Genomic DNA, 18,118 nt, shown 5'->3' with positions numbered 1-18,118 from the left:
ACTGCGGCTCGGCGCTACCGCGGCCGGGGCGTGCAGAAGGCGGTGGGGGCGTTCGGCAGTGCGGGCGACACGGGCCGGGCCGGGCTCCCCGGGGCTGTGGCGACCCACGCGGCGAGGCCGCCGCTGCCTCAACAGGTCCAGCAGGGCCTCCAAGGCTGGTGCGGGGTCCGCCGCCGCCTACCCCCAGAGCTCCGGAGAGATGCTGCGGTGGGTGCGGCGGGGACAAGGAAGCTGTCCAGAGGGGCTGGGACCAAACTTCCACTTGCAGGGTTTCCCCGCTCGCGTTTTTCCTGGGCCAGGCCGAGGGAGCGCTTGCTGTCGTTTGCAGTGTCCCTGGTGCCGACTGTTCTGCACCGTGTGCGTGCAGTCCTCGGGGTCTTTGCGGGGTGCACGCACTACCCGCTGTCCTGTACTATGTACACGCCAGTTCCCGCCCCATGCAGTGTCCTGTGTGGTGTGTGCACAGTATCCGGTTCGCTGAAGATGTAGACGTACTATCTGGTGTCATATACAGTGTGTGCACCGTATCTCCGTGTGCAGTATCTGGTGTTAGAAACGGTGTACACAGTATCTAGTATTATGTGCAGTTTGCAGTACCCAGTGTTTTATACTTTGTGCATACAGGACCTTGTTTTGCATATGGTATGTACATAGTACCCGGTCTCACGTGGGGTTTGTAAGCAGTTTCCATTGTCATAAGCAGTGGGTCCGTAGTACTGTGTGTGGTGTTTCTGCAATAACCTGTTACTTGTGCCATGTACACAGCACATTGTTGGATGTGATACGTACACTCAGTACCCACAGTCTTATATCCTGTCCATATAGTACTTGGTTTTGTATTTGGAGTGTACATAGTATTTCGTGTCCTGTGTGTCTGTGAACTTGGCGGAGGTGCCCAGATGGCCTATCAGGAGTGGAGCATCCTGAATGCAGTAAGGAGTACACTAGATTTGAGACTTCCCCCAAACTGTGAAGGTTTAGTCTGTGATCCTCTTTCTGCTTCACCAGAAAATTCTTACTAGGGTAGGGTGTGTTGTTATGGAGGCAAGCACATTCTTTGAAATAATTCTGTGGGTTGAAAGTCAGAAAGTAAGTATTTACCTTTTTTTAAAAAACAAACATGGTAGTTTTAGTTTATGATTACAGAATGCATAACTTTGGCAGATTTGGGGGCCATTGATTGTAATTGTTGGAAATTATAAGGCATAATATTGGTTTTACTTAAAAGTTTAAAAATCTTGAGTGTTTTCTGGTAGGCAAGATCATCTTTGTATTTTTCTGAATGACTAATTTTGTTTAAGTAGAAATTTCTATGCAGGTATATTTTCCTTGTTTTTTATTTAACTGTTGCTGGGTGCATTGTAGTCAGTATTTTGGTTGACTCTGTAAGATGGTCAGGATAGATAATCAAAGATTAGAACATGTGGAAAATAATTATAGAATAATTTTTTTCTTGTTTAATTGTGATTTTCTGTATATTACATTATACCTTTTCTTCTATTTCATTCTATAAGTAATTTTTCTTCTACATTCTATAAGTTGGGCAGTTTATTTTGGCAGTTATCCTTTGCAAGGTGTTTAAATAAACACACATGTAAGTGCTTCCAGCTTTACAAAGAAAAGTCCATTAGAATTCTAGAAATGTGCTTCCAGTTCATACTAAATACTGTGTTCCTAGAATGTCATTATGTTGGTACTGTGAGCAGATGTCATTTCCCATAGAAGTGGATGACATATTTATTTGAATTCTCTTTTGTAACTCCCTTCTCTCTAGGACAGTTCAGATAGTGTAAGTAGAGGCATTCATACCCTTGGCATACCTTCAGAAGACCATTTAATTGGAGCTAAAATTTTAACATTTGTAATAGAGTTATCATATATGGCCTTAACATTGCTTACTTAAAGCCCTAACCCTCTAATGTCAAATTTTCATCATCTTCCTGGTCCTTCAGTTGACCAGGAGAACATCATTACATTTAAGTAAAGAGGACCTATCTTGAAAAAAAAAAGGACCATGAGACTTAATTTTTTGATAGTTAAATAATTTCCAGTTTGACAAGCTTAATTTAGTTGGGCATGGTGGCTTATGCTTGGAATCTCTGCACTTGGAGGATGAAGCAGGAGGGTTGCCTTAAGTTGGGCTAGCTGGGCCAGTGTAGACTACATAGTGAGATCCTGTCACAAAACCAAACCAAAGCAAACCGAAAGCAAAGCAAAACAAACCCAAACAAAAATACTGTGTAACTTGGATTTCACATTTCCCCACCAGGGTGATTAGTTTTTGGTTGTCATCTTTAGTGTCTCCTCCCACCCCCCCTCAGCCATTGTCATTTCATTGGTAGGATGGCGAAGTTTAAGAGTATAGATTTTCAGGCCAAATGGATTGGATTTGAATCACACTTCTGTCATTTACTAAGAAGCTGACCTTATACAAATCATTAAGCTTGCTGGGCCTGCGCATAATAAACACAGAAATGATGGTGATTGTACCAACTTCAGAGGGTCATTGTGAGGATTAGATGAGTTATTAAAGCATTTGAAACAGTAGCTGCTGCCTCCTAACTACAAGAATAGGTTAGCACACCTTGAGCACATTATTGCAGTGTTTTATTTTCTTGTTAATTTGGGAAATACGGGTCCACAACTGAACAGTCTCAACTTCCATACTGATCTGGGCAGTCTTGTTTTCCCAGTGCCGTTCTGCCCTTAAGTGATGGAGGTTGGAAGGGAGGTTACTCTCTGCCTTTTGAGAGGTCTTTTAAAGTGTACTTACTGTTTTCTTTAGCACGAGAGAGATTATAGATTTGTGTGTCATCCATGTTTTTAAACAAGCTGTCCCTGTGACAGTCATCCACTGCCAATGGTAGTTTTGGCATTCTGATCAAGTACCATGTACCTTAGTGTTTGAAACTGAGTGTGTTCAGAGCACAGGTTTGAGTGAGATTCACCAACAGTCTGAACCTCTTTCATCATTGATTTGAACTTTTGTTTCCTGTGGTAGAAGTTATATGTAGAAAGCTCTGTTTTCAGTTATTTTGTCCCTGCTTTGCTTTGCTTTTATATCCTTGCCCTCACAAGCCATATAAAGAAGAAAATGGGGCTGGTGAGATAGCTCAGCATACTAAGTGCCAGCTTAGGCAAGTGAAGGGACTGGGTTTGATCCTGGCACCACGTGCCACACTGGCCCCGCCCACAGGCATGCTGAGCAGGCCACTGAGACTGGGTGAGGTGGCGCACACCTGTAATCCCAGCTCTAGGGAGGCTGAAAACAGGAGGATCACTACGAGTCCAAGCTGTGTAGTGAGACCCTGTACCAAATACATTAAAAAAAAAAAAAAAGAAAAAAGAATAAAAGGAAGGATAAAACAGCTGTCATCTAAATTGTAGGCACTGGGGGTGATTCACGAGTCGAATTCAGTTCATGTTAACAGTAATTAAGCTGCTATGGAAAGGAGTGAGTATGGCAAGCTCACCTATATGTCTTTTCTTAGTAATTTGTGTATAACTGTCACAGTTTGCCTCTAAGTGTTTTTTTTTTAAAAACTTAGTTATCTCAAAAAGTTGGAATGAAAGCATTTATTACACTCTTAAAGCATTAACAACTAATCTGAAGCAATTTTATAATACTTTTTTTCATTGCTTTTTTATCTCTAATAAATAGAACAAATAGCAGAAATATACTACATAAGAATTCTTATTTTAACCACTGGTTTTAAATTAGTAGTTTCTTTTTTCTGTACCTTTTATCTGCTCATATTTGCTTCAGGTTGCATGTTTTATATTTGCTTCTAGCAGAAAACAGACTACTTACTACCTCAGTATTTGCTCATTGTGGGAACGAACTTTTCACCTTTTTTTTCCTGGGAATTTTGGCAACAGATACAAAGTAACTGATTTCAAACCATCTCTCTTATATAATAGCGTTCAGGTACTTTTTTTGGAGTACTAGGTTTTTCATTGTTTTTTGGGGGGCGTACCAGGGATCAAACTCAAGATGTGCTTGCTAGGCAGGCGCTTATGCTAGTGAGCTATGATTGTCAGCTTTTCAAAACAAATCTGTGTTTTGGTGCATTGATTCTTTGGAATTTCCTCCAGCTTACTAATGTTTTATTCCACAGTAGTGTTGATTCTTGAAATTGTTTTAGTGTCTACAATTTTATAAAATAAATGAGTATCGTAATAATGATGCATATGTATTTTATAACTGATATGTCCCAGCAGCTGTACCATGACAGTCACCTATACCATCCCCCTTTAATATACATATACATATTATCTTAAAAGCATTACAGTTTTAGTTATGTAAATTTCTCAATCTTGTAGCATGTCTCCATCCTGATCATCATACCCAGCACATGTGCACATACACGTATGAAGTGGGCAAATTAGGTGTTTGGAGAGAAAATACAATTTATGTAACATAAAAGTTTTAGAACCCTGGGACAAAACATAAATGGTAGGAATGAAGATAATGGAAATGAATTAAGAATCTGATGTGCCTAACAGGATGGTCTTTTTTAATAATCATAGTTTAGGTATCATCTTTTAAATATATAGATAAATGAGGTACTACTTTTATTATTATTATTATCATTATTATTATTATTGGTATTTTAGGGAAGGGTCTACAGGGTGTTCAGGGTCTCACTACGAGATGGGACTTGTAGTGATCCACCTGTCTATAGTCTCCCAAGAACTGGGTTTATAGGCACATGCCACTACACCCAATCTCAATTGCTGTCTCTGTGCACCCCAGGGGCAGGGCCGGCATGGGGGATTGAACCCCTAGTCCCTGCACCTGCTTGTAGGCACTTTAATCTGCTGAGCTATTTGGCTGGCCCTGAGATACTACTTTTAAAGAAAGACTGTGTACCTGCTGTCACTGGTTTTCCACTTAGAAAATTCTTTAAAAGTTAGTTTTCATTCTGAAAAATGCAGCAAGTTTAATATAAAAATTCAAGTGAAAAATAATAGTCTGCAAAATGAAATGTTTAGTTGGAATTTTAAAAATATTTGTATGTTAAATTATATATTTGAGGAGGAATATTTAGCAGATTATTAGATATGTAATGTAATTTGACAAATTTAGACATTTAGTTAATCCCTCATTGTAATATATATTTTCTAATCAAGAGTAGTTTTGTGGTTTTTAATTTGTTTCTTTAGATGGAAATTAACATATTGGGAAGTATGTTCCAAAAAAAAAAAAAAAAAATACAGGGTGAGATCTTTAAATGTGTGTTTGGTAAGGTAGCAGTAGAAATGCCCTATGTGTTAACAGTGACTTAAGCTATTGAGTCATTGTGAAGTTACGTGGAACCTGCATTGCTTGTGTGGTGAATATAGCTCAGTAAACATCCAGAGTGTTCCATAAATAGGTAAAAGTTAGCCTAACATTATGTACTATTAAAAAATCGAAATGATATCAGTCATGGAATGCTATTTTATCAGTTTTTAAAAGGGACTATATAGGTGTAAGTTCTTTAGAAACTATATATATATATCAGTCATATTATCTTATACATGAGCTAAAATTTCTATTGCTGAAAATTTGTACAGTGCTTTTATTTTTTGATTGAATAATATTTTAGTAGGCAAGTTAGTTTTGTTTTAGGTAAATGCTCTTATAATCTAGATTACTTCATAGTTAATCTGTTTCCTGAGATTACACTGAAGTGTTTATTTTCTTGCAAGTAAAATATGTGCAACTTAATGTCTTTATTTATGAACATGTTATTTATTGAAACTTTACTTTATGTGCCAGGTTCTTACTAAGTGCTGAGTTGATCAGGAGAAGGATTTTTGGTATTGTAAAGTTTAACAGTTACTGAAGCTGGCACAATAATGTCTCACAGAAAAATCCAGTGTATGTGAGTTAAGGTATAATATATTAAAGATTACTTGTGAAGTCTTAACAGTGAAGATTTCAAATTTACTCTAATTTCTGACTTTTAAAGCAACATTGTTAACAGAAATTTCATACTATTCTGTTGAATATCTAGTACATTGTCTTTTCTGCAGATATTTTGTAAGCATTTATGTGAAATGTAGGCACATTTAAAAATTTACTGCCCCCTCCCCCAGGCTGCTTGAATATAATTTAAAGAATGGAACATATTCTTTCCCAATTTAAGCATTTATCCTGTGAACATAAAAGAAAGACATATACTAATATTTTAAATGGATTTCTATTGGAAGCTTGTCATATAACATTAACTCATAATTTGGATTATAAATTGCTATATTTTAAAACCATCAGGAAGACACTCTGATTTTAAAAACATCAGGGAGGGCTGGGGAGATAGCTCAGAGCCAAAGTGCCTGCCTGGCAAGTGCAAGAACCCGGATTCGATCCCCAGTACCACATGCTATGCTGGCCCTAGAGGGTGCGCTGTGTTGGCCACTGAAACCGGGCATGGTGGTGCACACTGTAATCCCAGCTCTGGGGAGGCTGAGACAGGCAGATCAGGAGGAGTTTTGAGTTGCATAGCGAGACCCAGTACCAAATAAATAAAGATTTATTTTTTTTAAAATCAGGAAAATACTTCCCATGTATAATAAGTGGATTGCTTTAGAAGTCTACGTTGTGAGCAGCTTTTAGGAAGTTGGGTTTCATTAGAAGTTTTGCCTGTGGCATCCTCATTCACCCTTTTAGGTGTCAATAACATATTGAGTACTTATATACTAGGCAATTTAAATATTCATTCAGTCTTCACAGAAGAAGTCATGCAGTATAATTTCATAGCAAGTATAATTTCCTAGTAAGAGAACAGACTCAGCAAAGTTGTGTTTGTTTAAGATCACACAGACATAATTAAATTGGTTTGAATTCAAGTGTGTGACTACTCAAGTTATATTACTGTCTTCCTAAAACCTATCCGCTTGGATTTTTGTACTGATATGCCTTCATATTCTCAAAGTGCCTTCATAAATCTGCAAAAAAGATGTAAAACTGTGATTACTTGCAAAAGTAAGTTGTGTAAACAAAGGAATATTATAAAACTGGCAATCAGAACATTCCATAAAGTTCTAGTTAATTCCAGTTTCACTGTTAATGATAGGTAGTAATCTGAGAACAAGCATAGATAATTGTCTCGGTTCTGTCTGTTGCTATAGCAGCTAGCATTATGAAGATAACTTGGCTCAGGTGCAGGGGAAATGGGTAGGGATACTCATCTTTATTTTCATCCTTGTGTATAGGAGAGAAATGTTTGAGGATATTTGGAATTGAATTTAATACTAAAATATTTTTGCTGTTTTAAAAGAGGAACTCATTGTCTTAAATCCTTTAACTGTCCTTTTGCCGGGTAAATTCAATTTGAACTGAAGTTGCTAATTTCTAGAAAACTGGTTTTAAGTATGTCTTCAAATTTCTGTAGGGCCTGAGCTGTTATCCAAATTAAGATAATACAACTATGAGAAGTAGATGAATGGATTTGTAGCATCCATAGAATCAGATTCTCCTTGGGTAGTCATCAGTAGTGATGATATAAGGGGATATTAAATATAATTTTCTCTTTTAATAGCATGGAAAAGTTGCTTTAAAAAACAAGTATTGAAAAAAAAATTTAAAAAAAAAACAAGTATTTTTTCTTCTATTATTAATGCCCTATTTTCTTTCATTTTTAAAGAAAATATTGGGTTAGGGCCAACCTGATGGCTTAGCGGGCTAAAGCGCCTGCTTAGGTAGAGCACAGCGGCTGGGGTTCGATCCCCAGCGTGCCATGCTGGTCCTGACTCCCTGGGCACGCTGAGATGGCAGTTGAGACTAGGCGTGGTGGTGCACACCTATAATCTCAGTGCTTGGGAGGCTGAAAACAGGAGATTCACTATGAGTCTAATCTATGTAGTGAGACCCTGTAAACCCTGTAGACCGTGTCCTAAATACAGAAGAATAGAAAGAAAGAAAGAAAGAAAGAAAGAAAGAAAGAAAGAAAGAAAGAAAGAAAATAAATACTGGGTTTCAGTTTATTTATTTTGATCATATCCAACCCCCTACTACCCTCCCTTATGCCCACTCCCCTCCCCCTTATTCCCTTCCTCTTATCTAATGATAATGTCCCTTCTACTTTCATATTGTTCTTTTTATATTCCATGTTACGGAGAACATGGGGTGTTTGTCTTTCTGAATGTGGCTTATTGCACTCATCATGATGATTTTCAGTTCCATTTTCTTGCCAATGATGAAATTTCATTTTTTTATTACAGCTGAATAATACTCCATTGTATATGTATACTACATTTTAAAAAATCCATTCATCTGTTGATAGGCATCTAGGCTAGTTACCTATCTTGATTATTGTAAATTGTGCTGAAATAAAATGGGTATGCAAGTATCCCTATAGCATTCTGACTTTCTTTTGGTGGTATAACTGTACCAAATGATAGCTCTGTTATTTTTTTTGTTTGTTTTTTTTCGAACCTCCATCTTCCATACTGATTTCCATAGTAGCTGTACTAATTTACATTTACACTAATAGCATAGACCCCCTTATCTTTGTTGGTGTCCTTTTGTTGTTGTTTATGATAGCTATTTTGACTGGGTTGAGATGGAATCTCAGGAAAATTTTGATTTGCATTTCCTAATGGCTAAAAATGTTGAGCATTTTGTTTTGTTTTTTGAGGGTCTCACAATGTAGTCCAGGTTGGCCTCAAACTCACAGTGATCTTGCCTCAGCCTCCCAAGTGCAGGGATTACAGGCATGAACCAGTCACACCCAGTGGGGAAGATATAGGGCATTTTTAAAAACATAGTTAGTGGCAGTTTGTACCCCTTCTTTTAAGATGTGTGTGTTATGGGGTTGGGGATATAGCTCAGTAGAACAAGCGCTGGCCTGGCAAGTGCAAAGACCTGAGTTCAATCCCCAGTACCACCAATAAATAAATAAATAAATAAATAAATAGTGTGTTCAGTTTATTTGCCCATTTCTTGACTGGACGGTTTTTAGTTTTTGGTTTTAGTGTGTTTTAGTTTAATTTTTTTTATTTTAAGGAGAATAATAAGATGGGCAAGGCAGTGATCCTGAGAAACGTCAGCAGCTTTTTGAAACTAGCAGTTAATTGGTAGGATTCTCAACCTGACTATATATGCTGATACCTATGAACCAAGCAACTGTACTGTAGATAGCAATTTGTAATAGAAGGGTCACACTTGGAATGCCTGTCATTCTGGTCTTCTAAATACATACTTCTTGTCATGACATACCAATTATTACCATACTGTCTCACAAGTTAAAGGGTTTTTTTTTTGTTTTTTTAAATGGACAATAAATGAAAAAAAAAGACGCTAGAAAAAGAAAAAAAAATGCCACAGGACTGTCCTGCTACAATGCTGTATATGGTTAGATTTCCAAATTTCTGTGTAAAAATATGTGTTTATTCCTATTTTTTAAAAAAAATTTTCTTCATATTCTGTAAGGACTTAAAGTTCAACACATCAATACTTGATGGAAAATACCTGTTCCAGGTTATACCTAAGATGTTTGATATTTAGACAGATAGGGTAAACCGAACTGCTCATGTTGCAGGGTAATAATAAGCTTCTCTTCTGGAGGGTTAACAACCTAATTTTGCAGATCAAAAATTGGAGAAAAGGAAGGGCTGCAAGGTCCACCAACATTTTGTCCCTTGCCTTTCAAGGTCAGTGAAGACTGAGGACATAGGATAACCTGTACTGTAACATCATGTAACTCAGTTGTGCCCCAAATTTTCTGATCAAGGAGATTATGGAGCCACAGAGGAATGTGATCGGTGATGTATAGTGTGCCTAAGGAGAGTCACATGGAGAGAAAACTTTCTATCAGGCTTTCACAGAGAGCAAATTGGTCAAGCAATGCCGTGACTCATCCACATGACTGACACTGACAAAGAATCTACAAAGTGCAGTACAGGGTAGGGTTACAGGATAAATCCTGAGGGTACTTGACTGTCCTTATCAGATACAAAAGTTACATTTCTTGTTATATAGTTCTTGCTTTGTCTTGGTCTTGACCATCCAGCAGAAAAGTGTAAAAATGAGGTATATAAAGTAATGCCATATTAATATGCTGAGCTGTAAAAGGTTCTAGTCAACGACTTCTGCAGATAACCCACTACTCTTGTGGACTGCTGGACTGTGTTGGATTGTTTGGCTAAATTCAAGCACCTATAGTATTTAGATGCCAATAGAATTTCCATTTCTGACAGGACTAAACAAAAAAAGGGGATACAAAGGAGGGACCATTTTGTATTTGTATATACAGAATAGTTAGGATTGATATACGGCTAATTTCGCTTAATTCAATGCAAAGAAAGAGGTGTACTAATTGTGTTTGGACAAGATATCCTGTCTGCTTCTTGTAGTATGCACAACCACTAAGAAGATAACAATGTACAAAGTATTATTGAAAGTGTCCTATTAATCAGGTTTGAAACTGTCTCATTGATATTTGTTTCTCAATAAAATAAAATAAAAAAGAGAATAATAAAAAAACAAAATCAATACAAAATTGCAAAACAAGATGATGGGAAAATAACAGTGCATATGTTATATTGCATATTGTTATCCTCCAAGTAGTTACTGAAATTACCAGATATATAGGTATATAAAATTGATTAAACAATGTAAGCACTAACTGTTCCTTCTGATAAACTAATAGAAGTTAGTAGTACAATTATCTTAGCTTAAAAAATATATTCTAGATATTAACCCTCTGTTGGAAGAGTAGCTGCTAACAATTTTGTCCCACTGTATAGGCTGTCTCTTCACTTTGTTTCCCTTGTAATGCAGAAACATCTTAGTTTGATACAGTCCCATTTGATGATTTTTCCTATTATTTCCTGTATTACTAAAAATTTCTTATGTCCATTGGTATTTTGATGGGGCTTACATTGAATTTGTAGATCATTTTTGTTAATATGTCCATTTTAACAATACTCTACTGACATAGGAAGATGGGAGGTCTTTCTAGTGTCTTCAGTGTTATGAAATTGTTGTAGAAATATTTTGCTTCAAGAAAGAAAGAAAGAAAGAAAGAAAGAAAGAAAGAAAGATTGATTGATTGATTGATTGATTTTTGCCTCCTTGGTTAAATCAGTCCCTAGATATTTTTCTAAGCTAATGTGAATGGAATTTCTCCTTGCTAGTTCATTATTAGTATATAGAAAAACTACTGATTTTTTTGGTAATGTTGATCCTAGTATTTTGCTAAATTATCATTCCCTAAAAGACTTTTGGTAGAGTCTTCGAGGTCTTTAAGTATAGGACCGTGATTGTCTACAAACAAAGATATTTGATTTTTCTTTCTCTTATCTAATTAATTGTTCCAGTTAAAATTTCAAATACTATATTGAATAGGAGTGGTAAAGGTCGATATGCTTGCCTCATTGCTGATTTTAGAGGAAAAGCTTTCAGTTTTTTCCTCACTCAGAATTATATTTGCTGTGAATTTGTCCTGTATGGTCTTTACTATTTCAGGTTGTAAGCCTAGTTTCTCTATCCAAAAGAGATACTACATTTTGTTGAAGAGTTTTTCTACATTAGATGAGGTGATCAGATTGTTTTTAACCCTTGTTTTTATTTATGTTCTGTTTTATATTTATTGTTTGGTGTATGTTGTTGGGCCATCCTGTGTACCTGGAATGAAACCAACTTGATCATGCTACATGATCCTTTTCATGTATTGTTGAATTCTTTAGCAAAAATTTCATTGAACTTTTATTAAAATGTTCAACCAAGGATATTGCCTGTGATTTTCTTTTTTCTTATGCACTTCTTTGGCTTTGGTCTTAGGGTGATGTCTGTCTTCTAGATTTATTTTGGAAATGCCCCTTCCCTTTTTATTTCATGGAATAATTTAAGGAGCACTGATGTTAATTCATCTTTAAAGGTCTGGCAAAATTTAGCAGTGAACCTGTCTGGTCCTGGGCTTCTCTTTTTGTTACTGCTTCATTCTCCTCCCAGTGCCACCCCCCTGCCACCCCGGCACTAGGGATTGAATCAAAGGCCTTTGCACTGAGATACATCTGCATCTCGTTTTTAATTGCTATTTTATTTATTTTTTATTATTTTTGATCACCAAATTATCTGGGCTGGGAGTCAGATTTTCTATCCCTGCTTCACTGTTAAAGCCTCTTAGAATGCTGCAGTTAGCTTGTTATAGATCTGCTTAGATTTTTAGTATCTTCTTGGTTCAGTTTCGGTAGGGCATATGTGTATTGAAATCTATCTAGAGAAGAAAAGGTTCTCCAATTTATTAGAATACAGGTTTTCAAAGTAGTCTTTAATAATTCTTTGGATATCAGTGGCATCTGGTATAACATCTTTTGAATTTCAATTTGTATTAATTTGGGTCTTTTTATCTTTCTTGTTTTGGTTAGTTTACCTAAGGTTTTATCAATCTTGTCTTTTCAAAGAATCCACTCAGTTTCATTGATCTTGTATATTGTTCTTTTACTTTCAATTTAATTTCAACCTCTGATCTTTATTATTTCTTTTCTTCTCTTGGGTTTTATGGTTTTTTCCCCCTAACACTGAGTGATGCATCGCTAGGTTACTTATTAGCTATAGCTTTCATTTTGATGTACACTCTCGTGGTATAAATTACCTCTTAGAATTGCCTTTGCTGTATTCCAGAGATTCTAGTATGTTGTGCGTCCATTTTCATTTCATTCTAGGAATTCTTTTTTTTTTTTTTTTTTTTAAGACCCACTGATCATTAAAGGCATATTATTCAATATCCCTGTATTTTTATATTTTCTCTTTCTGTTGACTTCTGAGTTCATTCTGTTATAATTTGATAAGATATAAGAAATTATTTCCATTTTTGTATTAAGGCTTACTCTGTCATCTAAAATATGATTTAGGAGGACTGAGGATAATGTGCATTCTGTAGTGGCTTGATGGAATATTCTGTAGACGTCTGTTGGCTCCATTTGATCTACAGTGTAGTTCACGATGACATTTCCAAGTTTATTTATCTATTTGGTCTGGATGATCTGTCTATTGATGAAAGTTCAGTATTAAAGTCACTCACTGTTATTGTGTGAGTAGTATCTGTTATATGAAATTGGAGGAACAATTATTCAGTGCATATATATTTACAGCTGTTACATTTTCTTGGTGAATTGGTTGCTTTACCCGAATATATAAGTCTTATTTGTTTCATCTGACTTTGTTTTGAAGTTAGCTTTGTCAGATGTGAATATAGCTATTTCGGCATGCTTTGAAGTTCTGTTTACATGGATTATTGTTTTTTATTCTTTTACTTCCAAACTGTGTATGTTTTTGCTAGTGAGGCATATTTCTTGCAAGCAGCAAAGAGTCAGGTCTTGTTTTTCTTAAATTCAGTCTGTCTTTTAACTGGAGAATTAAGGACTTTTAGATTGTGTTATTAGAGAAAGATGTGTACTAATTCCTGTCATTTTCTTGTTTCTCTAATATTCGATTCTTTTCTGATTCTCCATAGCTTATTTACTCTTTCTTATCTGTATAGGATTCTTGAAGTATCTTCTGTAATGCTGACTTAGTGATCATGATTTTTTTAGTTTATACTTATCTTGGAAGGTCTTTTTTCTTCCTTTGGCTTTGCTGAATAGAATAATCTAGATTGGCAGTTATTTTCTTTCAAGATTTGAAATACATCATTCCATGCTTTGCTGACCTTTAGAGTTTCTACAGAGAGTTCTGCAATTATGCCTTCTCACAGTTTTCGTTATTCTTTCCTTGTTCTGATATTTTAATGTGATGTGGGGAAGTTTTTCTTCTTTTCTATGTTTGCTAATCTGGGTTCTAAATGACTCTTGTACTTGTATATGCTACCTAAGATTTGGGAGCTTTTCTGTGATTATTTCATGAACAGATGTTCTGTACCATTAGCTTAGCACCTTTTCTACCCCAAAATTTAACTGTGTCCTAGAGCTTTTTGGATGTTTTGTTCATAATCTCTGTTTCTGACTCTTATGACAAGGCCCCCAAATAAATTTAGCGTTAGTTTTCTTTTTGGTGTTAGTATTCTTTCTATTTTCCTAGTTAAACGTCAAGTGATAATACACAAAGTTCTCTTTTTAAAGGATATTAAATCAGAGTTTCTTAAATCTAGCTAGATTTTCAATTTTTGATTATCAGATACATGCAAGAATTTTATTTTAACTGCTCTTGTTAAAATTACATTTTAAAGAGATAGAGGGAGAGAGGGAGGGAGGGAGGGAAGGTAAGGGGGAGGCAGGGAGGGAGGGAGGGAGGGAGAGAGAGAGAGAGAGAGAGAGAGAGAGAGAGAGAGAGAGAGAGAAAGCTGGAGATTGAACCTAGAGCTTCCTGCATGCTAGGCCATTACTGTAGTGCTGGGCTAGACATTTAGCCTTTTAATTTTGAAGCAGCATCTTTCTAAATTGCCTAGTGAGTCCTTAATTGTGTGATACTTCCACTTCAGTTTCCAGGATGCCTGAGATTACAGGCATGTGCCCTCAAGCTTGGTTTAATAGAATAGTCTTTAAGATTTTGAATTTAGGGCTGGGGTATAGCTCAGTGGCACAAATATCTGCCTGACAAGCACAAGGTTCTGAGTTTGATTTTTGGTACCAAAAAACAAAGCAAAACAAAAACGATAAAAAGAAATAAATAAAATTTTAGATTTGAAGATCAATGGAAAATTTTAGATGCATCACACTGTTGAGGTCAGTTTTGTTCTTATGTAGAAGCACCATTTCTTAGAATGATCCTAAATATTGTAAATAATGGGAAGGGAAGAGGGTCTGAAACTTGATCCAAAAAAGGTAACTGACTTTGCAAATTCTATAAAAACAAAGGCTGAATTGAAAATTGGCCCCCCTGATCTCTGATTCTGGTCTTCTTAGTTTAGCGATAGACAGGTTCATTTTGGATTTTTTTCCCTGCACTGTGGCCTAGAAAGTGCTAGAAGACAATAAACATATGTTTGTAAGACTCTTTACATTCTTTTTCCTTTAGCAGTTATAATCCCATCAGGACTTTCCAACTATTGTGTTAATGAGTTTTCTTATCCTTTCCTTTTTAAAAATGCACAGTCAGCACTGGTACATTAAATAATCAGCTTAAACTCTATTTAAAGTTTGCTGGCTTTTAAGTCTCCTATCAAGGTTTATCTTCTTGTCATTATCCCACAGTGATCTGATTCCTCAATTTAATTTGTGTATTACTTAAAATTTGTCTGAACTAGTTCTTTTAAATTATCGTATATTAAGTTTCATCTCTGTAATTATCTTCCTAATTGTTTGACCTGAGAACATTAACTTTTAAAATGTCTTAAAAATATACAGTGAAGCACTACATGTAGTCACAAGAATGTAAAGTTGGCCAAAAGAACTAGCCCTTTATCTTTACAGTATCTATACAGTACAAGGAAAAAGCCAGGTTTGGGCCGAATTTCACCTTAATACCCACCTGTGTGTAAATTCCATTGCAAGTCTTGGAAACCAACATATATGTTCATTGGGCTGTCAGTCATATTTTTTTGCCTGATTAGATCATTCTACTTTTCGTAATGACTTACCTGCACTTTCTTTGTGATCCTCATACCTCTCTCATACTTAATTATTATTGGAGCCAACTCGTGCCATCTTTTCAGGAGAGAGAAGCCATCATTAGGAAATAACATACCAATAGTATTTTAGTCCAGATCTGCAAACACACCTGCACTCACTGTCTACTACATCTGTCATTCTCTTCACGTGTTGTGCATGAAACATTCCTTCCTGAAACCTGTAGCCTGTTTTACCTATTTTGTTGTTATTCTCCTATGCAAGTTCCTTCAGGTTGCATTCTGATATACTTAAACACTCTTGTGATTACAGAATCAGAACAAACCCAGAAAATAAAGCAAACAAAAATAAAATAAAAAAGAAAGAATATTTTCTAGATTCTATGCTCATTTCTTTCTCTCTCTCTCTCTTTTTTTTAGAGAAGGGTCTACAAGGTGTTCAGGGTCTGACTACTAGATCGGACTAGTAGTGATCCACCTGTTTACAGATTCCAACAACTAGGATTACAGGTGCACAGCACCATGCCCAGTCTCAAGTGCCATCTCAGTGTGCCCTGGGGGTGGGGCCAGCATGGCAAAATAATAATCAACAAAATAATAATCTTTTTCTCCATTCATTTCTCTGCTAGCCCAGTTCAACTTCTTACCACCATTAATTAGGGTATTGAAACTACTCCAGGTACTTGGCCCTCCTCCTCCTCCTGCTCCTTCTTCTTTTTTTTTTTTTTTCTCAGTACCAGGGATTGAACTCAGAACCCTGTGCTTGCCAGGCTAGCGCTTACTCTACTGAGCTATCTTCCCAGTCCTTGGCCTTTCCTCTCAGCCAAAGAATCCTCATTTTGCTTTACCTTTCAATAGCAGGTAGACATTGTTGGCTGTTCCCTCCCTAAGTGCTCCTTATTTGTGTATTTATTGCCAGACCTTTTGGATTTCCTTTGTAACCCTTTGGCTGCTTCTGTGTTTGTACTAAGCAACTCTTTTACTACTGGGACCTAAAAGTGAAGAGCCTCTGTGCTAAACCCTGTGCTTACTCTCTGTCTCCCTCCAGGATCTTACCCCTGTTCATTCAGTTACCACCAACACATGGGTAATTATATCAAAGATGTTTTGGCAGAAACATACAGAAATCTTTGACTGAAAATGGCATTAAGCATTACACACACTTAATGTATCATTGTAATAGGAGTCCAGAAATAGAATAGACTCCAAATAATACAATCTCTGAGCAAAGAACTATTTATTTTTTGTTTCATTGTACTATTTAAAATTTTTTTTATTTATTTAGTACAAGGTCTTGCTATGTGGCAGGGTGTGCCTGGGGTCGGGGGCCAGCATGGCATCCAGTACTGAGGATCAGACCGGGGTCCTTGTGCTTGCCATGTAGGCACTTAGACTGCTGTACTATCTCCCTAGCCCTTACTACTCTTAACATCAGCTTTATTCTAAGGCCAGTCCTCTCAAGGTTGCAAGGTGACTGTATAAGCTTGGATGTGACATCTAGACCTAGTGATCTTCAGAGGAAGAAGAGATCATTTTTAGGAGCTAGGGAATTAACACCAAAAGTATCCCCAGCACACTTCTCCTGCCTTAAATTACGTGGCAGTTGAGCTGATTATCGGCAGAAAAAACAGTGGGATTCTCACGATTTGTACAGACTGAACTTATGATCTCAATTGCTGTTGGAAGCCTATAATCATTTTCTTCTACCAGAAATTCTTCAGTGACTTTCCACTGCCCTTAAAATCCCAAATCCTTCATAATTGCTTATTAAATTCCAATAGTCTGTTGCCCATGCATTGTGTCAGCTTTGTCTGAGGCTGCAGTCTTTATTGGTTCGACCTTGCTGTTTCAGTGCCATGTCCAAGAGGCCTTTAGTTCAGTGTTGGTTCTTCAGCAAAGTCTATATTGATCCTTCATGCAGGTTAATGGAGCTTGACCTCTCTTCTAGCATCATTAGCTCCCATAGCATCTGTACTCAAAACAACCAAAAGTATTATTTAATACAAATAAACATTGACCAATTGGTTAAATAGTAGGTATTCTATCATAGACTATTTAAGAGAATTGATGATAATAGAACCATAAAATGCCCTTCACTCAGTTACAGTTAAAATCAATGTTCCCTATGCTCAGCTAACACTTACATTCACTTCATATGTTGTTAGAATACTTCTCAAAGCATACAGTGGTCATAAAACATAACTAAAAATATTCACTTAGGTTACTATTTTCTATATTTGTTTATTAAGTGTGGTTATATTATAGTATATTTAGGAACTAATTTTTGCACTTTGTTAAATGTTGCATTTTAAATAGACACATCACTTAGGAAAGAGGCAGTTCTTTTATGGGAGAGGAGAAAGGCTTCAAGAATAAATTATTTCTACTCAGTTTTTTCTTTTTAGTGGAACTCTGTTCCTCAGTCTATAAAGTGAGCCATTAGTTAACCTTTCTTATACTGTGTTGGAAAATAATGTAAGAAAAATAGTTGAGAAATGTAGTCCAAAAGTGAAGGAACTTCTTGCAGGCCTGATAGTATTATGGATGTGAGCTAGCCCAACACTCTGTGGGAAGTGTTAGATCACCTAACTTTTGGGCTCGGGTCATTGATATAGATGAGATGA

At 36.4% G+C, this 18,118-nt stretch overlaps 1 protein-coding gene across 1 annotated transcript in view; it reads left to right on the top strand.

The window, feature by feature from the left end:
• The window catches only part of LOC101567417 (zinc finger MYND domain-containing protein 11), a 115,777-nt gene that overhangs the window by 1,163 nt on the left and 96,496 nt on the right, over positions 1 to 18,118 (top strand). The gene's annotated exons all lie outside the window — the stretch shown is intronic.

The sequence above is a fragment of the Octodon degus genome, unplaced genomic scaffold (assembly GCF_000260255.1).
Source record: "Octodon degus isolate 3935 unplaced genomic scaffold, OctDeg1.0 scaffold00133, whole genome shotgun sequence".
NCBI classification, from domain to species: domain Eukaryota; kingdom Metazoa; phylum Chordata; class Mammalia; order Rodentia; family Octodontidae; genus Octodon; species Octodon degus.
The sequence above is the reverse complement of the archived record's forward strand: the minus strand, read 5'-3'. Positions and strand labels throughout refer to the sequence as shown.